At 39.7% G+C, this 27,985-nt stretch overlaps 1 protein-coding gene across 7 annotated transcripts in view; it reads right to left on the bottom strand.

The window, feature by feature from the left end:
• Positions 1-27,985, bottom strand: part of PPM1L (protein phosphatase, Mg2+/Mn2+ dependent 1L) — a 331,904-nt gene that overhangs the window by 178,241 nt on the left and 125,678 nt on the right. Inside the window, exons 1-2 of one of the 7 annotated variants that reach the window (XM_086392704.1) lie at positions 4,396-4,524; positions 2,543-2,625 (exon numbers count right to left, since the gene is read on the bottom strand). The exons of 5 other annotated variants lie outside the window; for them this stretch is intronic. The gene's annotated coding sequence lies outside the window, so the exon portion shown is untranslated. Of the gene's footprint in view, positions 1-2,542; positions 2,626-4,395; positions 4,525-27,985 lie in introns of those variants that run through there. One more of the 7 variants, XM_086392714.1, reaches the window with a different exon arrangement.

Here is a 27,985-nt window from a genome sequence, read left to right as displayed (position 1 = left end):
CTCAATGGACATGGGTTTGGGTGGACTCCAGGAGTTAGTGTTGGACAGGGAGGCCTGGTGTGCTGCGGTTCATGGGGTCACAAAGAGTCCGACACGACTGAGCAACTGAACTGAACTGAACTGAACTGATGCAGCATTATGCAGTTTTAGTATATATAATTTCTATTTTAGAAGGTATAGGATCTTAACACATATTTTATTATGTATGAGTGAACAGAACTATCCTTCATCAATTTCACCTAATAGAGCTGTACTTTAACAGCTTCATTTTACTACATAATAGCAACAAATTCATTTCAAAACCATTTAATGACACACATATAAATAAGAAACCCCATAACCAAATGCTGTAGGATTTAATGTTACTAGTATTTAAAAACTAGCAACAACCTACTTTGTGCCAGCAAGTGAGTGATTAAGTGCTACCCATACCGTGTCTAACACTTAATGAGGGAGTCACATGGATATAGAATATGTTTCACGCCACGATTAATATAGGTTCACTATATTTAGTTTGTACTTGAACATTTCATCTTTTCTTCCCATTGCTGAACCCAGCCGAGGACATGGGATAAATGTGATGACTAAAATCAGGAAGTTTTGATGAATGAAACACATGAGAAAAAGACTGACTCTTCAAGGAGAAAATGAGACTTTTCCCCCATTATCATTTTTAGACAAATTGCAGCTATTTAAAATAAACTAAAATAACATTGGTAACCTCTGAAGAGGGCAACTGAATGACCTGGGGATAGCAAGAGATATAAACTTTTCATATATACACTTTTATATCTGTATGGATAGAACTGTGGTCCCCTAAAAGAGATCTGTTCAAGTGTTAATACCCCTGATATCTGTGAACATGAGGTCACAGTGCATTGAGGTGGGCCCTGATCCAATGACTGATGTCCTTATAAGGAGAGAAAATTGGATACAGACACAGTGGTGCACAGGGAGAACCCCATGTGATGACAAAGGCAGAGACTGTGGTGATACAGTTGCAAGCCAGGGAACACCAAGAATACTGCTCAACCAGCAGAAGCTAGAAGGCAAAAGGAAAAATTCTTTACTAGAGCTTCTAGAGACCAGGGTCCTGCCAACATCTTGACTTCAGACTAGTAGCTTTCAGGACTCAGAGAAATTTCTGTCATTTAAAGCCACCCTACAGTCTGTGTTACTGTGTGTGGCAACCCTAAGAAACTAATACAAATATTTTATACAAAGTGACAATACCATGTGTTCAAAAATTAATCAAATTAAGATAAAGTAAGCTCAAGGGAATGAAAACACAAGCCACAGACTAGGAGAAAAGCAAAAAGATATATCTGATAAAAGACTTTACTAAAAATATACAAAGAACTCTTAAAATTAAACAATAAGAAAACAGACAATCTGACTAAAAATGGGCTAAAGACCTTAATAGACACCTCACAAAGAAGATATATAGATGGCAAATAAGTATATAAAACATGCTCCATTCATATGTCCTCAGGGAAATGCAAATTTAAAAACAAGATACTGCTACATACCAATTTGAATAGCCATATCTGGGACAATAACACCAGAGAAATACTGGTGAGGCTGTCAAACAACAGAATTCTCATTCACTGCTGGTGGGAATGCAAAATCATATAGTCATTTTGAAAGACAGGCAACGTCTTACAGAACTAAATATACTTTTACCACACAGTCCAACAATCGTGCCACTTTGTATTTATCCAAAGGAGATGAGAATTATATCCAGACAAAAATGTGCATATGGACAGCTAGAGTAGCTTTATTCATAATCACCAAAACTTGGAAGCAACCAAGATGTCCTTCAGTAGTTAAATAAATAAGCTATAGTACATCCAGACAATGGAATAGTATTCAGCACTAAAAACAGAAGAGCTACCAAGCCATGAAAAGACATGGAGGAACCTTCAATGTACATTACTAAGTGGAAGAAGCCAATCTGAAAAAGATTCCAACCATATGACATTCTGGAAAAGGTGAAACTCTGAAGACAACACAAAGATCAGTGATTGTCAAGGGTGAGGGGAGGGGGAGGGATGAACAGGCAGAGCACAGAGGGGTTTTAGGACATGAAACTCCTTTGTACAATATTACCATGGTGGATGTATGTCATTACACATTACACATTTGTCCAAACCCACAGAATATACAACACTGAGGAGTAAACCCTAGTGCAAACTATGGACTCTGAGTGATGATGCATCACTGTAGGTTCATTAATTGTAACAAATATATCACTCTGGTGGGCGATGTTGATGACCACAGAGCCATGCATGTGTAGAGACAGGGAGTGTATGGAAAATCTCTGTACTTTCTACTTAATTTTGCTGTAAATATGAAACTGCCCTAAAAAACAAAGTCTAATAAAAATATTTTTACATCCTTAAGCAAGCCAAAAGTTCTACCCTTTCTTATATTACAGTTTAGTAATCATCTTGAACCCATGACTAAAATATGCATACTTTTTGTCAAAGCTTTCCATGTTCCTTTGTTCATTCATTCATTCAAACTTCAACTAAGTACTTACTCTCGGCCAGATGTGGTAGACTGGGAAAGGTTCCAGAGAATCCAGAAATAAGATATTCCTGGTCCTTTAGAATGATGTCCACTCTTAAAAATAATCATAGAGGAAATACATCAATTTAGAAGCAAAAGCATTACTTATCTATCTTGGGGAATTAAAATTAAATTACACTGTTGGTGGGAATGCAAACTAGTACAGTCACTATGGAGAACTGTGTTGAGATTCCTTAAAAAACTGGAAATAGAACTGCCATACGACCCAGCAATCCCACTGCTGGGCATACACACCGAGGAAACCAGAATTGAAAGAGATACGTGTACCCCAATATTCATCGCAGCACTGTTTATAATAGCCAGGACATGGAAGCAACCTAGATGTCCATCAGCAGATGAATGGATAAGAAAGCTGCGGTACATATACACAATGAAGTATTACTCAGCCATTAAAAAGAATACATTTGAATCAGTTCTAATGAGGTGGATGAAACTGGAGCCTATTAAGTAAGAAGTAAGCCAGAAAGAAAAACACTAATACAGTATACTAACGCATATATATGGAATTTAGAAAGATGGTAATGACAACCCTGTATGAGAGACAGCAAAAGAGACACAGATGTATAGAACAGTCTTTTGGACTCTGTGGGAGAGGGAGGGTGGGGGATGATTTGGGAGAATGGCATTAAAACATGTTTTTAACTATTAAAAAAAATTTTTTTCAAGTGCTATTCAACCATGTACATGAGACAGATTATATTTCTTCTTCCCTCTGCTCAAAGATTAATGATATCAAAAGTATACTATTTACTTGACTGGTTCAAGAAGCATCTTGGGCAATAAGACAAAAATTACAAGAGAGTGAGACTATTGGATATGTACCATGGCATGAAAACACTGAAGACCTCTGAAAAAGGAAGACGTTAAAAACAAAACAACAAAAAAAGCCACTTAAGAGAATAGTTCAAAATGGAACTAGACTCTGAAATCACTAAAATTCTGCTGTTAAGAGAATGAAAACTGGAGGTGAATGAGTCATATGACATTGGAGGATTCTTCTATCTTAAAAAAGAAGGGAAGGAAGGTCTTAAAATTATCCTGAAAAGACACAGGTCAAGAACAGAATCAGGTACAAATCTGGCTCAACTGTCCTCCCCTAACCTTCTGTTCCCGTGCTCTTGTCAAATTAAGAAAAAATTGATAACTTGGTTTCTAGAAATTGACAGTAATAATTCATTCTCATGAAAAAAAAAATTGGAAGGAAACATTTAAAAGAAATGTGACCCTCTCTTGGAACCAGGTCCTCAATCTTCTTAAAGGAAAAACAGAACAGAAGTAATAATGTAACACACATCTTCATATCCAAAAGATTACTGCTCAATCCTGTAGTTAAAATATTTGCAAAAAAATAGCACAGTCCTCCTTAGTGCCTAATTAGATGTATGCATTGGTATGCTTCAAGATAAAGAAAAACACTGCCTTAGAGAGAGTGGTATTTTTTAAATGGCTGAGAAAGTAGAAAAAAAGCCCAACAAGCTACTCTCTATATTAAGAATCACATGCTAGCAAACATTTGAAAAATTACCATAAATAAAAACAAAGAACTACTGTCCTATGAAATATACACCAAGTTTCACTATATCCCCAAATCCTAGTATCACTATATCTAGGGAGTTGAATGGGTATCACTGGAAGATAACGGAGGAAAGGGATAAAGCTGCAAACTGGGTTGGAGGGGAGGAGGGCTGTCGGGCTGCACTCCGCAGACCTACAAGGCTGTGCTTGCCCAGCTTCAAGACTGAAGAATGAGCCCAGGATCCTCAACAGAGACATTAATGGTTGAATATGGATGGGGGAGCTTACATGTCTGACGCAGGTCCTGGTGCAACACACCACCGCGTACAGCTAACAGCACGCAGGATATGGCAGCCATCTTGGCTCCCGGAGCAGGAAGGGGAGATTACCAGTTATAGTTATAGGGGAATTGATGTCAGGTGGGCTCATGAGTCACCAGAATAAGCAGCAGAGGGGCATGCCTCTCACTGTCCCTTTGATAAGAATGCTCATTCGCTGAGGTCTGGGGCAAGTCCATAGGAAGGTCAGTCATGTATCAGGGTATCAGTGAAGCAGGCACTGGTCAAGCAGGGGAATGTACAGAGAACAAGAGAGCAACCATCTTGAGGGGCCTGACCATACAAGGACCTGTGGTAACGTTTTCTGGCTCAATATCAACAATGCCCAGAATCAATTTCATTAGATCAACCTTAAACTGCTATCAGATTAAGAACTGGTTCCAGCAGAGGACAGAGATACTGTAGGAAAACTTTTTATCTCTCTGTACTGGTATTTAATAGAAACTTCGGATATATCTAAGTAACAAATCAAGTACATTTAAGATTCCTTACTGTAAAAAAAAAGAAAGAAAAGAAACTGCAGAATGCTCTTTCCCAACTAATACAAAGTAGTAGGAATACATATTTGGGAGCAGAATCATTTCAACTGCTAACTTAATAGCAATGAAACCTCCACTTTGCTGCTAGTAAAACATTATGGCAAACCCCCTTCCAGAGGCTGTTATTGCATTTCTCCTTCAGAAATGTATATAGTCAATCAGCAAGTGTTCTCAAGAAGTACCAAATAAGCCTTTCCAAGGAAGCTTGTTTTCTGAACTCTTCACCCTACATCATTTTTAATTTTTTTTCTCCTCTCCATTTTCCTAATTTTAACTTAATTGGGTGTGAATCCAACAACATGTGTTTCCTATTTGCATTTGGCTGCAGAAAAAAATTCTTAATGTACTTTTGGGAATGTAGGGGTGAATGCTGAAAGTAAGAGAAAGTAAAAGAATAATAACAGCTAAACAAAACCAAGAATACTGTTTCTCTCCTTCTACTTTTGCCAAGAATATGGCATAAATTTCCTCTCCTTGTGGAGAATTCCCTAATTATAGGAAAAAGCAGGCTCCCTGCTTATGATATCAAAAGTGGATATTTCAGAGTGCTACAAGCTGTCCTCTTAAAATGAGGCCAGAAAAGAGAAGTGTGGTAACTGCAGTACTTGGGGGGATGGACCATCTCAGTACACATCAATCACACCTTTGTGTCACCTCTCTTTTCCCTGACCTCTGAGAGGAGCAGTTAGCATCATGGTCTTCAGGTCAGTAGCATCAGCACCAGCTGGGAACTTAGAAATCCAAGTCAGCAGGCCCCACCCTAGGCCTACCACCTGATGAACCATATCCAACAAAAACATGGGCTTCCCTGGTGGCTCAGTGGTAAAAAAATCCACCTGCCAATGCAGGAGACACAGGTTTGATCCCTCGGTCGGGAAGATTCCCTGGAGAAGGGAATGGCAACCCACTCCAGTATTCTTGCCTGAAGAATCCCACGGACAGAGGAGCCTGGCGGGCTACAGTCTGTGGGGTCACAGAGTTGGACATGATTTAGTGACTAAATAACAGAAACTTACTCTCTTCCAATTCATCCTGGCTTTTAATCACAAGCAACCAGAATTGTTACCAAACATTTTCATGTGTATACATTGTCCAACTAATTTATATGATTCTTGGGGCAAAAATTCTCTCTCTTCCCTTGTCCCTTTGCTTTCCCTTGCCCACCAATATCCTACATGGAGCCAGTAAGCAAACGGAAACATAACGAGCATTCACAAAGACAGGAACAGGGGAGGGGTCCCCAAGGGAGAGCTCTCCTTTTGAATATGACATTCTCATCCAGCTGAGGCAGACTTATTTCCCTTAACTATGACCTAGGAACAAAAGGGCCCAGTTCCCCAATATACAGTCTACATTATATTCAGTCATTGTCCAGAAGGAACTGCTCAGCTTCAGAATTTGGGCAATCCAACTGAAAATCAAATTAAAAGTTGCACAAAATATTTCCCCCAAAAGTCTTGGCAACCTTGAATACAGAGTGAAAAAGGAGAGGTAACACTTCTTTTTCAGAAGCACACAGTAGGGGTCACATACATGGGAATGTTCATTAGTTACCACTGTGGCTGGATATAACCTTCCAAACTCTTTTAATATGAAAATACCATTCTGTTTGCCTTCTCTTTCTTTGCCACGTCCAAAACATAAAAGGCAAATAGTTCCCCTCACACACAGGGTGCCCTCACTATCCTTGAGCAAAGTGGAACTAGTCATTTAGTTGCTAATGATTCAGGTTCTGAGTTGAATAAAAGTCAGAGCTTTAGCGGTGGTGGTTCCTGCAGAGGCTTTAACCACAGGGGAATTCCTCCACCTGGCCTAAATAAATAAAACGTGGTCAAATGTGTTTGTTAGCACTGGGCGTGTATCCTATTGGACTGAATGTGCAGAGATGTTCCACATTATGATAGAAAGAATCACCTGTGCTTCCCTTGTTCTGGACCTGATTTTTTTCCTGAGAATGGCAGGGGGTGAGATTTATACAATTTTTGTTTTTTTGTAATTGAAGTTAGTTGATTGACAATATTGTGTTAGTTTCAGGTGTACAGCAAAGTAGTTCAGTTGCATGTTTGAGTGCGTGTGTGTTCAGTCACTCAGTTGTATTCAACTCTTTTCAACCCCATGAACTGTAGCCCATCAGATTGTAATAACCTAAAATGGAAAAGAATCTGAAAGAACATATATGTGTGGGGGGGTATATATCTGAAAGAATATATATATATATATATATATATGTATATATACACACATATATATGTATGTATATATATACATGTGTATATACATATATATAGATATATATACACACATATATTCTCTTTCAGATTCTTTTCCATTTTAGGTTACTACAAGATGTTGAATATAGTTTCCTGTGCTATACAGTATGGACCTGATATTTTTTAAAAGTATCTACACACTAAAGAAAGAGGCTTCCCTTTCTAGGTTCTTCCATTTCTCCGATGAACACATCTGCAAGTTCTTCAAGACGATCTGAAAAGGGGCCCTATTCTGGACTAAATGTTTGTGTGCCCCCAAAATTTACATGTTGAAGCTCTAACCCCCACAGCATTTGGAAGTGGGGCCCTCAGGAGGTAATTAGATTTAGATGAGGTCATGAGGGTGGAGTCCTCTTGATGGAATTAGTGCCCTCATAAGATGGCAGAGAATCAATTCACACTGAGATCTTGCTCCCTCCACCACGTAAGGACAAAGCAAGAGGGTGGTTGTCTGTAAACCCAGAAGAGGGCTTTCACCAGCAACCAAATCTGCCAGGATCTTGATCATGGACTTCCCAGAACTGTGAGAAACTGATATTTGTGGTGTAAGCTACTTAATCCACTGTATTCTGTTATAGCATTCTGCACAGACTAATATAGACCCCAGCCTGGAACTTTCCTTTCATGGCTTCTTGCTAGACCTCTGGCCCCAAATTCTTAGTAAAGATAGAAAAAGGTTTTGTTTGCATATGCTAGTGCACATATGAGCTCACTCAGCTACATGCAGTCCAGGAGGGCCAATGTAAGCCATGACCTCTGGAGAGAAGATGGTAGGCACTGGGTGCCTAGACTCAAAATACAAAGTAATTTCCATGAGCCAGGCATAACCAGAAAGTCACAGAGCTGCCAGACCTGAAGAGGAAGTGCACACTGAGGTAAGAGGCATCTCAGCAGAAATCACTGCCATCTCCAGCTTGCCATGAACTTGGAGTTGGAAGAACTCTAAAACTGACAAAGGTCAAATTTCTCTACAGCCTGGTGGAAATGGGGAAGGTCCTCTGCTGAAAATTAAGCTATCCAAAAAGAATTTTTTAATTGTGAATTTTCCTAACCGATCTGACTTTGAAGACTGATTTATACCTATGACACACATGGCTCATAATAAATAGCCCTTAGAGGAGTATTCGTGTCAAATCATAACAGACTGAAAAAAATACTGCAACACTTTGTCCTTGGAGGGATTCTTGCAAACCTAGACTCTCTAGAATGTGGTGATGTCCCTTTCTCTACAGCTAATTAGAATTTTCCTTTTCCTCTGTAGTGAGGGGTCTTCAGCCTGTGATTGGTTGTCTAGGTGCAGAAGTCATTCTCAAAGGATATAAAAAGAGCAACAACTTTTTGTCACTTGCTAGGCTCAAGTTCGGAGAAGGCAATGGCACCCCACTCCAGTACTCTTTCCTGGAAAATCCCATGGACGGAGGAGCCTGGTGGGCTGTAGTCCATGGGATCGCTAAGAGTTAGACACGACTGAGCGACTTCACTTTCACTTTTCACTTTCATGCATTGGAGAAGGAAATGGCAACCCACTCCAGTGTTCTTGCCTGGAGAATCCCAAGGATGGCGGAGCCTGGTGGGCTGCCGTCTATGGGGTCGCACAGAGTCGGACACGACTGAAGTGACTTAGCAGTAGCAGCAGGCTCAAGTTTGCTGTTTGAAGACAAAAACACAAAGTCGTTTTTCATTACCTTCTGCATCATTAGGGAAAATGGGATACACCCATCTCCCAGTAAGACAACTTTGACCATTGTGGCTACACCTTCATGAAGCATTTGTGTGAAAAGGACTTCTGGCAACTCAATGCTGAGTATTTAGAAGTGCTGAGCTTCCAGGGGCTTGTTGTTTGCTAGAAAATCAATTCCTCTAAGTATAAAATTCAGTGGTGCTGACATACATAATAGCATAGTGTCTGCAGTAATGTACAGGGGGGCACTTTCAGAGAGGAGATTCAGGTTTTGGCGAGGACCCTGATGTTGGCAAAGATTGAGGGCAGGAGGAGAAGGAAGCGACAGAGGATGAGATGATTGGATGGCATCACTGACTCAAAGGACATGAGTTTGAGGAAATTTCGGGAGACAGTGAAGGACAGGGAAGCCTGGTGTGCTGCAGTCCATGGGGTTGCAAACAGTTGGATATGACTGAGCAAATGAACAACAGAGATGAATTTTTTCTAACATCTTGTTTGCCAATTTTCTCCTATAAATCATCTATGCTGAGGAAGCTAAGCATGATGTACATACTATAACACACACACACATACACACTAAAGTAATCAGGATCAATATACTTTTCCTTCTTCTCTCTTCTTAACTCTAGATCAGCATAGTTTGCTGACATCGTTCCACACAATAAGTGTGGCGGGGAGAGAGCACACACACACAATACACAGAACAATCGTCTCCGTGTCCTTCCCTCAGAAGCCCTCAATCCCTTGAACTACTGTCACAAGTCACTCAAATTTGAAGTATTAGACATAGAAATCTTCTACCTGAAATACTTAACCATTAGTGTCATTATGAAGGATAAATTATTTTGCATCATTTGTATACAACTTGTACACTTCTTACACAAAGCAGACTTGATTCAAAGAACAGCTGGACACAGCTGCCACAGAGCCCATCAAGATTCCCATACAGTTTATGGTCTCACACTTTTCCTAAGAATGTGGAGCCACTTAAAACATAGCAAGACCAGGGCTTGTGGCACATGGGAGAAGGTGTAAAAAGGGTATTTTTGATTCTGAAAGGGAAATGTATGAAAAGGGCTAGAGTGTGAGTGTGTGAGTGTGTGTGTGTGTGTGTGTGTGTGTGTGTGTGTGTACAGTCATTGGATACAGGGGCCTTAAAGGTAATCCTGAACAAGTAAGCTAAAATGCTGAAGCACCACTCATAGCCATTCTGGCTGTACAGCATGGGGGTTACAAATACACTGACCCTAAAGACACATACAGTCCTAGGTTCAAATCCCAGCTGATAGCTACGTGACCTGAGCAAGTTTTACTTATCTAAAATGTGTTTCCTCACTTGTAAAATGGAGTGCAAGTAATAAAATCTTCCTCATAAGATTGTTGTGATGACTAGATAAGAAGTCCTGGAGGCACTCAGCATAGTGCCTGGCACACAGAAAATCCTCAATAACTTTTAGAAATTAAATAAGATGAGCCAAAACTCCCTTTAAATTCTACTCTGTTAAGTGGGACATGCAACCCAAGAGAAGAGCTTTCATCTTGCTTTTTGAAAGATGTGTTAGAGTCTTAATAGAGGGCATGAATTTACATTTAAAGACATACACACAGGACACTGCCAAGCAACATTTTATCATGGCCATAATGGAATGAGATGTAAAGCTGCTACAAATATCCAGAAAACTACTATTTTTAACATCTCAATATTGAAGATAGTCTTGATATTTTATAAAGCTCTATAATATTATTCCAGCCAAGTTTGCTCTACAAAAGACCAAACAAGTACCACTCTCTTAACCTATAAAATGCAAAAGGGAAAAACTAGATCAGTAAGTTCCTTGCATATCAATAACTCTGTCTTTTAAGAATCTTAAAGCATGATTCTATGCTAAGCATTAAAGCTCGGGTGTTCTAGTTGGAATAGCTATAATAGCCAGAGTTCTGGATACATAATGCTATATAATAAACCCAAAGTGGCTTCAAACAATAGCAATGTTTATTTTGTTCATGAATCTGCAATCTGTACAGGGCACAACCAAGACAGTTTATTTGTGCTCCACTCAACATCTGCCAGGCCAGCTTAAAGACTGGGGGCCGAAATCCTCTGAAAAGCTTACCCGCTCTTCTGTCTTGTATGTCATCAAAACTGGGAAAACTGAACCAGCTAGCGGCTGGAACGGCTGGGGCTCTTCTGGCATCCCTTCAAACTCCAGGGAGCCCTCCCACGTGATCTCCCTAATATGGTGGATTCAGGGCTCAGAAGGCACAGGTCACAAGAAAGGAAGAGAACCAGGAGGAAACTATTGTCTCTCATGGCCTCACCTAGAAAGGCACTCAATAATTCCACTACATTCCATTAGTCCACCAGATTTAAGGCATGAGGACACAGGTCCCCACTTCTCATGGAAGGACTGTGAAATTATCCTGTAAGAGCATTATGTTGCTGTTTAGTCACTAAGTCATGTCTGACTCTTTGGCGACCCCATGGGCTGTATGTAGACTTGCCAGGCTCCCCTGTCCGTAAGATTTCCCAAGCAAGAATACGGGAGTGGGCTGCCATCTCCAGGGGATCTTCCCAACCCAGAGATCAAACTCATGTCCCCTGCATTGGCAGGTGGATTCTTTACCACTGAGTCACGTGGGCTTCCCAAGACAACATTATAAATCAATTATATTTTAATAAAAAGAAAGAAAAGCAGACAGTTTGCTCCACCTGATATAAGAACATAACACAATCTATAAAGCAATCCTGCAGGGAGGGAAGAAAATTTTAAACCATTAAGCCTCGGAGAAGGCAATGGCACCCCACTCCAGTACTCTTGCTTGGAGAATCTCAGGGACGGGGAAGCCTGTTGGGCTGCCGTCAATGGGGTCGCACAGAGTTGGACACGACTGAAGTGACTTAGCAGCAAGCCTACAGAGTCAACTGTGAACTTGCAGAAAATACAGAGAGAATAGAAAAACATGTTAAACTATACTATAGGAATGCAATCAGTAAAATCCAGACTGGGAAATTACAGGACTAACAATCCTTTGAGACATACCTAATCATCCCACATCAATTTAAAAGCTATCCAGGAAGATTCAACATTCTACAGTCTAGTCAGATTAATAGGGTAGAATTATCGGTATTCTTAGTCTTGTTTAAATGGTTGAGGTACTTAGTTAAACAAACAAGTATTTCTACAGGATTCCTTGTCTAATCTTAACCTCTTTGTATTTCAGTTTTAACACAGTTTCCTTTTATTTTGCCCTTAGCAGAGATGAAGAACAACTGATCCTCAAAGGCTAAAATCAAAACACTTCATGCGTGTGAAAGCTTTTATGATAACATATCACCTTTGTACTTTTGCTCTTCTGGTATAAATCAGATGTGTCCCTTCAACCTCTTTCTGTTTTGGTTTTTTAGACCCCATTGATAAATACTTCTTGATTCTTTCAAACTGCCTTCTCCCACTCAAGCTCAAGTCCCAAAAAGAATAAGAACAGTGTCAATTATAAGAAAACAGTTTAGAGAAGTGTAACAGCAGATGTTGAAACTGAAGCCTTAATATTTACATATATTTTTAAATATATATATTTAAAGCTGAGGTAAAATGGGATAGAATTTTTAAAGCATCCCAGAAGAGATCTTTGGATTTCAAACCAATTACTCTTAAGTTACCTATTTAAATTTCCAGCTCTGGATTCAATCAAAGGGTCATGCTATTTAATTTCTGAGAAATTACAAAGATGTGCTCAACACATGAGTAGTCAAGACCCACTCATATACTGAGATTTAAAAATAACTACTCTTTAACATACCTGCCTTCACTTTTATGATTATTATTATTATTATTACAAGATTTGCCAAGAACTAAAACCATGCTACAACACTTGTTTAAATGAAATATTACAAATATAAATTTAAATAATCTCTATTATTCTGTTTTTATAAACTGAGTGTAAATGCCTGTCTTATGTGGGAGGACCTCAGGAAGTCTAATTATCAGCTTCAGACCACAAATTATAACCTTAAGCCTTTAGATTCAATGGCTATAAAGCTACCATTACCTGCCTAAACATGGAAATGACACAAAAATGTCACAGTTCATGAATTACTGTGAAGACACAGCAGTGTTCTGTATGTGTCCACCACCATGTCTGTCTGTATTGTGGACCTTAGGCCACTATGACATCATCAGCTAATGATTTGTTAGTAGTTACTATGGCCTGTGCCAGAGCATGTGGCTTTTAATTATTATAATGGCATGATTTTTTTTTAATGTATAATGAATTTAAAGACCTTTTTGAACTATTTAGACACTTCTAGTATCTTTCCTCACAAGGAAACAATCTTGTATTATATGTTTATATATTCTCAGGTTACTTTAGAAGGCTTGTTGTCCTTAGACCAACCTTGACTCAGTTTTGGTAAGGAGGGTAGGACAACTTTCTTACCGTGGTGAAAGGAAAGTTATAGCACTCTGCCCAGACAGCCTTTACCTGGTAACTCAGGCGGTAAAGCATCTGCCTGCTATGCTTTAAAAAGCATCTGCCTGCTATGCTATCAAAACCCAGGGTTTGATCCCTGGGTCAGGAAGATCCCCTTGAAAAGGGAATGGCTACCCACTACAGTTATTCTTGCCTGGAGATGAGGAGCCTGGCAGGCTACAGTCCATGGGACTGCAAAAGAGTCAGACATGACTGAGTGACTAACACACATTTTTGGGCCTTCTACTGTGAAGTCTGCTTTACAGAATTCGTCATCTCCTCCCCCTCCTTCTCCCATACTTAGTGGCAGGTGCTGGCAATAAATATTAATCCAATCCTCAGGGCAGATTCTGAATCGTTACTAACACAGAGATACATATCAAGAGGGACCAAGTTACAGTGACAGCTGGACAAGAACAGCATGTGATTCTGGCAGCAACAGACAAAGCAAGACTAAAGCATCCCACAGCAATACCTGAAGTCCATGCCAGGGCTTGTGAGCTCTACGCAACTACATGCTTCCTAGAATTTTCTTGACTAGAGAGAACACTCACATACCCAATCCTGTCTGTAATATCTTTATTTTGAGTACTGAAAATAATCCCAGTTTACATACATACAAACATTTGTATACACAAACACACACATACAAACCAAAGGTAGGAACTATAAAAGAAAAGATTAGTATTCTATTTTATTGAATATGACTTGGCTTCTTCACATTTTTGACATCTCTAAAAGCAATATATGTCATATAGTTGACAGTTCTTATATCCAAAGAAAAGCAACATATCTCATGAAATGGTAACAGCTTAAATTTCTACATGGCAGAAAACACCATATATACTGTGAAAAGCAAGGCAAAAAATATATATAACATGCCTAAACCTAAAACATTAAACATAACCTAAACTTACAGACATAAGGTTTATATCCTAAACAACCAGCAGCTTTTACAAATCAAACCCAAAATGAGCAAACAATAGGGAAATGGGCAAAGGATATGAACAGGAAACTCACAAAACAGGAGGCAGAAAATTTTATGTCTTGTTATGTTTTTACTATTATGATAATGTGGAGTAGGAAACAGCAACCCACTTCAATATTCTTGCCTGGAGAACCCCATGGACAGAGGAGGCTGGTGGGCTATAGTTCATGGGGTCACAAAGAGTCAGACACAGACACGACTGAGCATTATGATAATAATCATTTTAAAGCCCTCCCTCTACCCTAATGCTCCAAAAGTCTAGTTATTAACGTAGGCTGGAAAAAAGGGAAAAAAGAAAGACCTTCTCTGTCCCAGGCACTGTACTACCAGATTTCATGAACATCAGTTCATGAAAAACCTCAAAACACCCTGAGGAGATAGATATCACTGTACAGATGAGGAAATACGGCATTAGAGAGGCTGAAGGACTTAAGCAAATTGTCTAAGCAAGTGTGGTAAAGCCCAGGTTCAGAGCTTTCATACAGCTTCTGCTCACAGTATGACTTTAGAAATCCTATTCAGACAAAGGTTTCCCTGGAGAACAAGGGACTGGACCTCAGATTTTTAAACCCAAAGCACTAACTGAAGGTCAAAAGCATCAAGTTTCATGAATCTGAAAAGCTAGTATCCAGCTACACAGGAGATTTCTTAAAGTCCTGTTTATAATTTTCTTACTTTGGAAAAGAAGAAATTAAGTGTCATAAAATATGTTTAGATGCAAAGATTAAGTGCATTTGATTTAAAATACAGATAACTTTGTACTATGAGTGAAACCATGACTTGAAAAAACAAAACAATTCTTAAGTGTCACTACACTTTGTCCACCTCAATAAGATAAAACAGTTGCAATTACCAGATCCCTCCCTATTCATTAGATTTAGTTTTAGGTGGAAATAGCAAAGAGGAACTAAAGGGCCTCTTGATGAAGGTGAGAAGTAAAAGTCTCTCAGTCATGTCCGACTCTCTGCGACCCCATGGACTATACAGTCCGTGGAATTCTCCAGGCCAGAATACTGGAGTGGGTAGCCTTTCCCTTCTCCAGGGGATCTCCCCCACCCAGGAATCAAACTGGGGTCTCCTGCATTGCAGGCAGATTCTTTACCAGCTGAGCCACAAGGGAAGCCCAAGAATACTGGAATGGATAGCCTATCCCTTCTCCAGCAGATCTTCCCCACCCAGGAATTGAACTGGGGTCTCCTGCATTACAGGTGGATTCTTCACAAACTGAGCTATCAGGGAAGCTTGAAGAAGGTGAAAGAGAATGAAAAAGCTGACTTAAAACTCAACATTCAAAAAACAGTGACAGATTTTATTTTTCTTGGGCCCCAAAATCACTGCAGATGGTGACTGCAGCCATGAAATTAAAAGATGCTTGCACCTTGGAAGAAAAGCTATGACAAACCTAGACAGTGTATTAAAAAGCAAAGACATTACTTTGCCGACAAATGTTGGTAAAGTCAAAGCTATGTTTTTCCAGTAGTCATGCATGGATGTGACAGTTGGACCATAAACAAGGTTGAGCACCAAAGAATTGATGCTTTCAAATTGTGGTATTGGAGAAGACCCCTCAGAGTCCCTTGGACTGCAAGGAGATCAAACCAGTCAATTCTAAAGGAAATCAATCCTGAACTGACATTGGAAGGACTGATGTTGAAAGCTGAAGCTCCAATAGTTAGGCCACCTGATGCAAAGAGCCGACTCACTGGAAAAGACCCTGATGCTGGGAAAGATTGAAGGCAAGAGAAGAAGGGGACAACAGAAGATGAGATGGTTGGATGGCATCACCAACTCAATGGACATGAGTTTGAGCAAACTCTGGGAGACGGTGAAGGATAGGGAAGCCTGGCATGCTGTAGTCCATGGGTTCACAAACAGTTGGACACGACTGAGTGAACAAAGCTAATGGGAGAAAAAATATACTTTTACTGAAACATATTCAAGGAAGAGGGACCAGTGACAATTAGGTCCTGCTCTAGTGTCCCAGAGGGAAGAAGTTCTAATGAAGGGCTGACACAGGCCTGGATTCCTCAAGGTAATGTTATGGTCTTGTTGCACAGGTAAGGCCTAAAACCTGACCCTAATGATCCAGCTTCCCCAAGACTCAAGTCTTGGCTGGGCACCTTATCCACAGTCCAGGAAGTCAACAATAGGACCTCTGCTGCCAGCCACCCCTCTCCCAAGGCGAAAAAACACAGAATCTTCATTCTCTGTGTCCAGGGTTAGGAGAACAGAGACAAGCAAGAGATGTCACTTGCATATCTGTCCACTGTACACAGAAAAATAGGTCTCTTATCCTTTCAAAAACACCAGGTATTAAGGGAGCTCAGTATGATGCATGTGGCTGGGTTATAAAGGATTAAAACAGGATGCCTCCAATTTCCCAGTCTTAGAAGCCATTCTACAATATCAGCCTAGGGCTTATACAATACTTGTCAACTTCCAATAAAGACTGATATTTCTCCCTAGTCTTTTTGTAGACCAGCCCACTCCTTTAAAAACCAATTTTATTTTTTCTGGACAATCAAAATGTAATCAATAGGAAATCAAGTAAGTTAAGTTATTTAGCCTGAATTCTGATTATTTCTGTGAATATGTTAAACGTGTAAAGGGTCACAGGCATTCTGTCCTGGAGCTCACCCTCCAAAAAAGTGGCCAGTTGAAAGGACTAAACCAAAATGACTCTTTTTAGCCCAGTTGTTTAAACTCTAAACTGAGAGCATGCCACCAATTGTGCTGTGTCAGCTGCATTTCACCAGCCATTCATCAAAATAGTATCATTATTTTTCAACCATCAAAACAAAGGAGAGAATGAATCCTATTTTCAAGTACTTTATCTACAAAGATGAAGTTTATGATTGTCTGTTTGTGACACTGACTAAAAAATATTTTATTCAGGACAGAAGTTTCTTATAGATTTAAAGATCTAAGGAAAAGGGAAGGAAGGGAAGAAGGCTAAGAAATACAAGATGTCAAAAAAACGTAAAACACAATTGTAGTTACATCATAATAGTGCAGAGTGTATGTTGGGGGAAGGAGGAGGGTAAAGACAGAGCCTTGGGTAACACTTACATATATGTCCTCAAAATTTGAAATAAAAGGATAGAGATACAAAGAGCTTAACAAGCCTATTTGCCCTACTGTAAGAAATAGAATGTGAAACTGATTTTGGGTCAAAATGTAAACAGGAATCTTATTCGAAGATTCCTGCTAAACCAATTAAGGCTACAGATACTTTTAAAAGTTCATGAAAATTTTAAAAACGGCCTAGTAATTTCCAGTAACAATATATTATTTGCTGACCATCTTTTCTTTCTGTTCTTCTTTAAGTTGTAAGGTAAGTGGATTCTAAGAGTCTAAAAAGCCAATGAGAAAAAGCTTTTGTTTGAGTCTAGAAATTAATCTGAGAGATTATAAATGAGAAAAAGAGAGGTAATCAGATGTCTTATTAGTTGCTCAAAATACCTGACGATTAAAGATAAGGCACCTCTAATACAAGGGGGAATGAGTTCTTTGTGTGGGGACAGATGGTTTACAATTATCACATCTTTGTATGATACCACAAATATCACTTTCAACTTTTAAGACAGATTTATTACAGTGGTTTTAAGATGAAAATCTTGAAGACATTCAATGCTTATATTGTGATGTGAAGTGAAAGTCGCTCAGTCGTGTCCGACTCTTTGCCACTCCATGGACTATATATAGTCCATGGAATTCTTCAGGCCAGAATACTGGAGTAGGTAGCCTATCCCTTCTCCAGTGGATCTTCCCCACCCAGGAATCGAACCAGGGTCTCCTGCATTGCAGGCAGATTCTTTATCAACTGAGCTATCAGGGAAGACCCATGCTTATATTATGTAGTGATATACATCATTATTTCAGTATTAACATTTTCATCATGTGTACATCGTTACCTAGAACAGTTAGAATCAAGTACTGAATATTTCTAAAGGAAAAAGTCATAAAATGTGCATAGGGCACAAATCTTTCCAACAAAGAAGATGAAATGAACAGCGGTCATATTTTCCTGAACTAGGGCCTCACCAGCTTGAGCCTATGATAAAATCTAGCAAACAACTCCACTGGCCTCTATAATTTATAAACCTAATAAAGTTAAATCATCCCATTAATATTAAAATCCCAAAAAGTTTGTCTTCATGACCATTCTGCGTAGCACTAAATACAAAGCAGATACTTTGTAAATACTGATATTCAGAAGGACTTTAGCCAAGTACCTTTCCTGAGCATGAAAAAGAGAAAAATTCCCCATGTCTGATAGGAGAAGGAAATTTTTAAAAAGCCACAGCAACTGTAATAGTTCAGGATAACATAAGAGATGCCTTATTGAATGAGACCAATTGTCAGCTTGGTATTTGGTCCTGGGCAGAAATATCAAAACACATTTTAAGAAAAAATACATTGGCTCTCTATGACAACTTCTGATGCTAAGAGACACATATTTAACATGATCTATTTCTTTAATATTCCACGAGCAAATCTACTATCCACATACGTACATATCACCCACTGAGATAAAGAATTTCCTAGTTGTATCTTAAAATCTGCCAAAAGAGTCATTTACCATATAACTACATTCACAAAAAGGCAGAACAATTTTGAAACTAATCCAAGGGGGGTTAATTACTACAATAGCAAAAGATATTTATCCTAAAGTGGTTTCATCTTAGGCAATGTTACAGTTTAGACTTGAAAGTGTTAGTTGCTCAGTCATGTCTGACTCTTGGCGACCCCATGGACGGTAGCTTGCTAGGCTCCTCTGTCCATGGAATTCTCCAGGCAAGAACACTGGAGAGGATAGCTACTCCCTTCTCCAAGGAATCTTCCTGACCCAGGGATCAAACCCAGGTCTCCAGCACTGCATGCAGATTCTTTACAGTCTGAGCCACCAGGGAAGCCCCAAGAACACTGGAATAGGTAGACATTCCCTTCTCCAGGGGATCTTCCCAACCAAGAGATGGAACCGGGTCTCCCACATCACAAGCAGATTCTTGGTGACTCAAATGGTAAAGAATCTGCCTGCAGTGTGGGAGATCAAGGTTCGATCATGCCCTGGAGAAGGGAATGGCTACCCACTCCAGTTTTCTTGCCTGGAGAACTCCTTGGCCAGAGAAGCCTGGCAAGCTACAGACCATAAGGTTGCAAATAGTTGGACACAACTGAGAGACTAACATTTTTACTTTCAGACTTTAAAGCCAACAATAAAACACAATCTCCATGACTTTTCAAAGACCCTAAAGTCACTTTTTCAAAGTTTTAAAATATTTTTATAATTTGAGGAATAAGTTCATATTTGCCTTATTCACCTACCTCTTGATTTCATAAACCTGGCTCAGGTCTCCCCTGGGACTCTGTCTTTCTGGAAAGTCAGTCTTCTTGGTTAGTCTTTATACTGAAACTACTTTAAAGCCTCAATTATTGACTTTTCCAGAACACCACAGCTCTCTGCTTTCTGGTATTTGTCATCAGAACTGGATACCTTAGAGATAAATTATGGCTAAGATAAAAATATTAGAACTTTTTAGATTTTCCTTTTTTTTTTTTTCTTCAAGAAAACACTTCTTTGGCTGGTTTTCACTAGTCTGTATAAACTGCTACAGTGTACTGTCTTTATCTGTAGATAACACTCAGTAGATTAAAGTGCTGGACTTTCACCTGAAGCTTAGACACTTGACAGATTAAAGCGCATCTTTTTGGATTTTTCAGAATATGCATTTATTCAAACTTGCAACGCTGAATTCATTACCAATTTATCTACCCACTCCTAAGATATAAACTTCCTAGACAATCTTGGTTAATACTTTATCCCGAAACTTCTGTAATCTGCTACCTCTTATTTCCTGTTGAGAATAAATTGCTCTAGTTTCCCCAGTGAAGACTCAGCCTTCCTTAGACTGTTCCCTGGGGATAGGTTGTATTTCCTCTTTCTTTTCAGGAAATGGCACCATATCTGTGGTGATGGTGTCCATGAAGATAAGATTCATGTCTTATGGATCTGTTTATGCCCAGCACCGGCAAATAGTTGTTCAATAAAATAATTGCTAAAAGAATTGATCAAGACTCTAAATAAACTATATGAAGTAGAAATAAATGGATTATTCTGGAATTCTAATATTTATTTATATATCCTTTGACACCTATCTTCTGGAGCAGAAGCAAATAGTGGTCAAAAAAAACAGGGGAAAATGAGGTTCTAAGATCTTCTGGGGACTTGGCTTTAAAAAAAGTCAGCTGGACTCCTATAGTCCAATATGGGTCATGGGAGGCTATTTTGTCTTCTGTGCATTAATACCAACTCTTATGTGTTTCCCAAGTGGCACAGTGGTAAAGAATCCTCCTGCCAATGTAGGAGACTCAAGAGATGTGGGTTCAACACCTGAGTCGGGAAGATCCCCTGGAGTGGGAAATGGCAATCCACTCCAGTATTCCATGGACAGAGAATCCCATGGACAGAGGAGCCTGGTGGGCTACCGTCCATAAGTTTGCAAAGAGTCGGATATGACTGAGCACACACACTTCAATATATAGTGGTAGCCAATGTAACAGAATTCTGAGTGAGGGAAGACCTGAGATGGTCTGTCAGGTTACTTTCAGGAAATTCTGAAATCACTTTCTTTACCTACTCAGGCTTCCTTCATCTTCCTACATCCGTCCAAATGATTTTTCAAACTCAAATATTTCAATCAGATTAATTTCCTCACAGAATGAACATTCTCACCCTGAGTTCTCCTTGGGGGTTCCCAGGGAACAATGAAATCTCTAGAACTGTACCCTTGACAGAAGGGCATAAGGTTTCAAGCAGAAGGAAGAACTGCTTAGGAATTGGGCTTGTGTGATCAAGAAACCAACTACTGATGACAGACTGTTAAGGTTCAAACTGCAGCAACATACATGATAGCTGTCTAACCTATACAGTGCCCGATCAGTCTAATAACTTCACACTTTATGCAGGTGCCTGCTTAGTCGCTTCAGCCATGTCCAACTCTGTGACCCCATGGACTGTAGTCTGCCAGGCTCCTCTGTCCATGGGATTCTCCAGGTATGAATACTGGAGTGGATTGCCATGCCCTCCTCCAGGTGATCTTCCTGACCCAGGGATCGAACCTGTGTCTCTTATGTCTCCTGCATTGGCAGGAGTTCTTTACCACTAGCACCACCTGGGCTTCCCAGGTGGTGGGAAGGTCCCACGTTTATGCAGGTCCCAGATACTTTTCACAACAGCACATGACCTAAATCAGGCCTAGGACTGGGGGCTGGAGCTTTAAGTAGAAATGTCAACCTGTTTCAACCACTGGGTGATGAGAGCAAAGCTTTCTCCAGATGGCAATGATGATGGATGGTGTTAAATTTCTGTAGGAAACAATAATTTAAAAATGAAAGGCATCTAGAAAGGTGACAGGGAATATACAAGGGCCAAGCAGAAACAAGTGGCTTTAGCTGACTGATAGGTACTGATTCTGCGAAAGATTTCCTGATGCTGGGAAAAACTGAAAGCAAAAGGAGAAGAGGCGGCAGAGGACAAGATGGTTAGATACCATCACTGACTCAATGGACATGAACTTGAGCAAACTCTAGGAGATAGTTGAGGACAGGGAAGCCTGGCTTGCTGCAGTCAATGGGGTAACAAAGAGTTGGACATGATCTAGTGACTAAACAACAGAAAGCACTGGGTAAACCAGGAGCTGAGAAAGAAGACTGGAAGGCTAAGGCAGAACCAGAAAACTGAGAGCCTCTGGTTTGCTATAGAGTGCTCTGAATGTGGTCTCCAACTCTCCATTTTTTAAATGCTACAAACTTCACTTTAAAGTCACTGTTGTAATAAGTGGTCTTTTATTTGAAGTAAAAAAATAATTTATACTTGTCATAATTGACCAAAAAAACCCCATATGTGAAAATGTATCAGTGAAAGCATCTGACAAAATAGAAGTCATACAGGTATTGTGTCTAAGAAAGGCTAGTAAGAGAACGCATTGAGTGACTGTCAAATCACTGCAGTGTCCTCCTGCCATAGGACAATTTGTCGGATTTGTGTTTTTAAAGGAATTGACAGGTTGTTCTTTATTCTTCTCCTTAGCAGACCTATAATTTATAACAAAATGGAAAATTAAAGCAAGAGGTATCTTTACACTAGTGTTTTTAAAAAGCTAATCACCATTTTATTCTATTGTCATTTCACTCAAGCTTTTTTTTTTTTAACTACCTTCCCAATTATGACCTCTTCATTTAAAAAAAAATTTTTATTTATTTATTTAGCTGTGTTGGGTCTTAGTTGTGGCATGCAGGATCTTTGATCGTAGTTGCAGCAGGTGGGATCTTTAGTTGCGGCATGTAGGATCGAGTTCCCTGACCAGGGATCAAACTCGGGGCCCCTGCATTGGGAGCGTATAGCCTTAGTCACTGGACCACCAGGGAAATCCCAGACCTCTTCATTTGTTATCCATGGTTTTTCCTGCAAACTAAGACTCATTTAGGAACTTGACAAGATTACAGTTTCAACAGTCCATGGGGCCGCAAAGAGTAGGACATGACTTAGCAACTGAACAATAACAGTTTCAGAAGTATGTGTGTGTATGTGTGTGTGTGTGTGTGTGTGTGCGCACGCATGCGTGCATGCATGTGCATAGAAACAGGGATAGAGACTAAAACTTTCTGTGCATCTTCTGTATAAGACTGTCTTCTCAGTTCAATATTTCAAATATGGTTATTGACCCTCTGCTATGAACAGTTATTTTATCTCATTCTAAATCAAATCCTGTCTGGCTTCTCATCTCCTCATTACCTTCTTTGTCACTTGTGCTAAATTGAGAGCTGGGTTTTTCTCCCAGGAAACATGATTTTGTACATTGCTGCCTTTTAATGCCTGAATCAAAAGGATAACGAATGTAAACATTCTACGGCTTTCCAGGCAACCCTGTAAAGGAAGACATTTTCGATTGCAAGGTAAAGATGCTTTTATCAAACCAGAAGTGCCATTCTCTTATTAGGCCAGCCTTGCTCTTCTTATGTGCTTTTGGATAGAAGAACTTATTTTCTTTGATGAAATACTAGAAGAAATTTTGGGAACAACTGAAATATTAATAGGAGTAGCTACTATTCCTCATCATCTTCATTAGTATCATTATCATCAGTGTGGTAGGCAGAATAATGGTCCACTGTGCTACTGCTAAGTCACTTCAGTCGTGTCCGACTCTGTGCGACCCCACAGACGGCAGCCCACCAGGCTCCCCCATCCCTGGGATTCTCCAGGCAAGAACACTGAAGCAGGTTGCCATTTCCTTCTCCAATGCATGAAAGTGAAAGTGAAGTCGCTCAGTTGTGTCCGACTCTTATTGACCCCATGGACTGCAGCCTACCAGGCTCCTCCATCCATGGGATTTTCCAAGCAAGAGTACTGGAGTGGGTTGCCATTGCCTTCTCCCATAATGGTCCCCAGAGATGTTCAAATCCTAATGCCTGACACGGGTGCATGTCACCTCACATGGCAAATGGGACTCTACAGATGTGATGGTGTTAAGGATCTTGAGATGGAAGATTATCCTGGATTTTTTACGTGGGCCCAAGATAATCACAAGGGTCTTTCTGAGAAGGAAGCAGGAATATAACAGCCAGAGGAAAATGTGATGACAGAAGCAGAAGTCGGAGTGACACCAGTGCTGGGAAGGGGCTATGAGCCAAAGAACGTGGGCAGTCTCTAGAAGTTGGAAAAGGCAAGAAGAAAATTCACCCTTATTCTAAAGGAACACAGCCTTGCTAATCCTTTTAGCCCCATAAGATCCATTTTCAGAAATCTGACCCCTAGAACTAAAACAATAAACTTGTATTTTCTTATTTAAGTGACTATACTTTTTAATAATTTCTGCAGTAGAAAGAAACTAATGTTTCTAATAGGTGTATTAACTTCCAGAGCTTGCTCAAACTCATGTCCATTGAGTCGGTGATACCATCCAACCATCTCATCAGATGAGGAAACTAAGGCTCAAAGGCAGTTCAGACAGCAAGTAACATAGCCAAGAATCAAATTCAGTACTGTTTGGCATCAAAACTCACATTCTAAATAAACAACTATACTATAATGGCTATAAGACCAGTTGGTAAGAGAAAAAAATGATTAAATATAAAGCATTTATATTTAATATAAAGCATTCTTTATACCAGGCACTAAGCCCTTGATAAGCCAACTTTCCCCAGTCACCTACCCTATCTAAATGGCCCAATATCTTGGCCTTCTCATGTCAAAGATACATGAGAGTTGTCTCCATCCACTAGTAGGTAATTACACTATAGTCTGTCTAGAACATAGTTGATCCTCATCATAATCCTTACTGATATTAAAGTTTCCACTGTTATTAATCACACGAAGGTTGTATGGTGGAGAAGAAAGAACACTGGCCTTGCAGTCAGCAAATAAACATTCTACCTAGTGCTGCGACTAACAACATACTATGTGACCTTCCACTTTGAGTCAACCTTTTAGCTGAAAAAAAATCAAGACCAAACGATGTCTTAAGGACCTGCTATTGACTGAATATTTGTATACCCCACCCCTGACCAAATTCATTTGTTGAACCCCTAATACCCATTGTGACAGTATCTGGAGATTGGGTCTGTGGGAGATAATCAGGTCATGAGGGTAGCACCTTATGCATGGGATAAGAGCCCTCAAAAGAGTCATGAAACAGCTAGCTTCTTCTCTTTCTTTTTGCCATGTGAAGCGATAGCAAGAAAGCAGCTATCTGCAAATCAGGAAGAGGGCTCTCACCAAACTTTGAGTCTATCAGGACTTCTGAGTAACTGTGAGAAATGTTTGCTACTTAAGCCATCCAAGTCTCTGGTTATTTCCTTATAGCAGCCAAACTGATTAACTTGCTTTGAGATACAAAGATCAATGACTCCATAACTTCTAGATCTATATATGGACTCCACTCCTCCACTAAGTGCTATGTCTAAATCTGCAACTTCTGATGCAATCATCCCAGCTGGGTGTCTTATCACCCATCATGGACCCCTTATCAATCTGCCTCCTGTTAATAATACCACCACTATCCCAGTCTCTCAGATATATTTTGCCCAGTCCTATCTTCTGTTCTCCATATTCTATCGGACACCACTTTCAGCTGCCTTATTATGTAATTAGGGTATACTATTTTAAGGAAGAAAAATGTGGCAATAGGATATTGGTTATAGAACAGACCAGCATCCACAAGGTGAGTCACGAGTTTATACTACTTGTGGGAACGAACAGACAAAATCAAAGTTTAAGATATGATCTGGAGGAAGATATCTGGAAGTAGTAACTAATATTTGCTTCTTTAAACAAGTTTAAACTCGTCAGCTGGATTTCAAAATCTGAAACTACCTTCATATCTATTCTTATTAGATATTTCCCAGATTAAGTCTTCATTGTTCAGATGGTTCGAACCCAGTCTAGTCTCCTTTATCCAGAGATGTGTATAGAATCTAGCCCAGCCAATCAATTGCCATTCTGCTACTCCTGTGGCCACTGTGGTTGGTTAGAGTTGACAAGAAACCCAGGCTGGATGAATCAAAAGTCAACTTCTGAGCTTTGTCTGGAACTGTTGAAAAGAAGCTTACTTTTCAATAAAGTTTCTTATATTTCCTAATCTGTCGCTTCTGGCACAATTCATTAATGAAACTCACTGAATAAACTAGGTACATTCATTCCTAAATGATCTCAGTCATCATCATGTTTTACATGTAAATGGCTTCCACAAACATTAAATACCACATCATCCTCACGAGTACCCAACATCTGAAAGATGAGCGAAGCCTATACACCTTGATCAAGGTTACCTGGGCTTCTGCATCCATGTTCTCTCCTTTCTGCTTCACTACCTCATGAACTTCTCATAAATGTTTATAAATTTTCACGCATGCCACAGGTGTTCTTTTTCTCCATTCTTATGCAGTATTCTTAAAAAGTCCTAAGGGTGGGGAGACTCAGAAAGGGATCAGTTGTGAATGTGATTCAGAAAGGGATAATTTTTCACATCAAGCAGAGTTTTGCTTTTCTTTTTTGTTTGCTTGTTTTATTTCATAGGGTCTAATGAATACAACTGGGCCAAGGGAGGGTAAGAGTCATAGAAGGTCAAGTATGCTATAAAATGAAGATAAATAAGACCAAAATCTAGATAAATTTGATAAAAATAAGATCAAAATGTAGAACAGCTACTCTTGACCTTCCACTTATAGTTCTCAGAATGGAGAAATTACTTCTGAGAATTTTCAGTTGTTACTTGCCTAACCTCTATCGATGAAAGTAATCTAACTTGCATATGATACAGGGAGGCAGAGAATCATAGAACATCGAAATGGAAAGGCCATGGAGGTTAACTAACCCAACTGAATTAGCCTGGACCCTGCCGTTTGCATGTGGCAGAAGAAAGGACAATTCAAACTGATTTTAAAGCAACAACAAAAACCCTGTATCAGTCAAGTATCTGAAAAGGCAATAGTAGCCCCAGGTATATCCTGGACCTGCTTTCCTCAAAAAAATTTCCATCTCTAGTGCTCCTCCTGTGGAGCTTTCCCACATTCCAGCCTTCCATTCTACTTAACTTAGGGACCTTATTGAAAAGTAAACTTCTCAACAGTGCAAGACAAAGCCCAGAAGTTGACTTCTGATTCCTCCAACCTGGGTTGCCTGTCGACTCTGTCCATCCACAGTGACGGGAGGAAGAAGCAGGTAATTGGCTGGACTGGGTCACATGTGCATCTCTGGATAAAAGGGACTGGGCTGGCCTGGAACCATCTGAACAGTGAGGATTTAATCTGAGAAAGCAGCAACTCCTTAAGGACAGTGAGGAATTGAAGCTGAGCAGAACAAACAAATGTCTACTACACTAACCCCTTATTAAAGATGAGAAAACTGAAGTGTCCAAAGTCAGAGGGTTAGGACTCTCCTTCACTCAGTAATTCATTCAGAATTTAAAAAGAATTAATACCACCTACCCCTGGAGAAGGGCATGGCAATCCACCCCAGTATTCTTGCCTGGAGAATCCCATGGACAGGGGGAGCCTGGCAAGCTAGTCCACAGGGTCACAAAGAGTCAGACACGACTGAGTGACTAAGACAGGTGTACACACACACACACAATACCACCTACATAGACGACCTTGGATTTTATTTACCTGTGCTGCACTGTTTAGCAAACACTTTCTTAAAACTGTATTTTCACTAATGTAAGTAATATGAAATAAAGGTAGAGATTTACCTTTAAGGGTAATATATTCCCTTTCATTTAAAAAAAAAATAAAATAAAAATAAAGAGCTAAGGCTCCACTATGAATCATTACACATGAAGCTGCTTTGAAAGTTATTTGTCCTAAAAGGGAGGCGCTGCTTTACTTAAATGCATATACATGTGTGTGCGTGTGTTTGTGTGTGTGTGTGTGTGCTTATACATATGTATCTGGTTCCATATTCTAAAAATAGTTCGCATCATATAATATGGATAAGTAGGACTGTAGGCTCTACCATGTTTCATATCAACTGCAACACCCTAAATGCTTCCGAAATAAGGAGAGACACTATTTTTCTCTCTGTTAACACT

The sequence above is a fragment of the Bos grunniens genome, chromosome 1, assembly GCF_055505025.1.
Source record: "Bos grunniens cultivar Pamir isolate PY7600 chromosome 1, Bosgru_T2T1.0, whole genome shotgun sequence".
NCBI classification, from domain to species: domain Eukaryota; kingdom Metazoa; phylum Chordata; class Mammalia; order Artiodactyla; family Bovidae; genus Bos; species Bos grunniens.
The sequence above is the reverse complement of the archived record's forward strand: the minus strand, read 5'-3'. Positions and strand labels throughout refer to the sequence as shown.